The sequence below is a fragment of the Pteropus vampyrus genome, unplaced genomic scaffold (assembly GCF_000151845.1).
Source record: "Pteropus vampyrus isolate Shadow unplaced genomic scaffold, Pvam_2.0 Scaffold26, whole genome shotgun sequence".
NCBI lineage: Eukaryota > Metazoa > Chordata > Mammalia > Chiroptera > Pteropodidae > Pteropus > Pteropus vampyrus.
Genome location: NW_011888807.1, coordinates 9,357,113 through 9,357,844, shown reverse-complemented (window position 1 = coordinate 9,357,844; position 732 = coordinate 9,357,113).

Genomic DNA, 732 nt, shown 5'->3' with positions numbered 1-732 from the left:
TTGTCTCAGCTGTTATATGCCTCTTTCTTCTGTAGAGCTTGTCTAATGGAACATTGATGAGAACCACTCAAACACTCTACCTCATAAACCTGGGAATTCAAGGGAATTCAATGATCCCCATAAGGGGTGATCAGTAACTAAGAGGAAAAGCTGATGTAGAAATACTCTTTGGTGTTTCTCACAAGCAATTTGGCCAGATTTAACAAATAAAAATGCAAGACTCCAGTTAAATTTGAACTTTATATAAAAATAAAATTTTATTGTAAATAAATTTTATTCAAATTTGAAGACACAATTATATTAAAATTATTATTATTGTTATTTATTTGAGTTTCAAATTTAACTATGTTTTGTATTAACCCTTGATCTTACATGAGGTTAATTCTGAGACACATTCTAAGAGGTTTGCAGAATATCCCCATAGGGTAAAATCACAACAGTGACCAGCTTGATCACATGCCTTTTTTTTTATTAATTAATTTTTTATGGTGACAATGGTTAACAAAATCCAATGTTTCATCTGTACATTTAACAAAAAGTCATATATATATTTACACTGTGATCACCTCCCACAGTTATATTTCTTTTTATCACCACATATTTGACCCCCTTTACCCCATGTACTTCCCGCCTCCTGCCACCTCCTAACTTACGATAACCATTAGTCCATTCTCTATGTCTATGTGTCTCTGTTGTTTGTCCGGCTCACTTGTTGCTTTTAGGTTTATATCC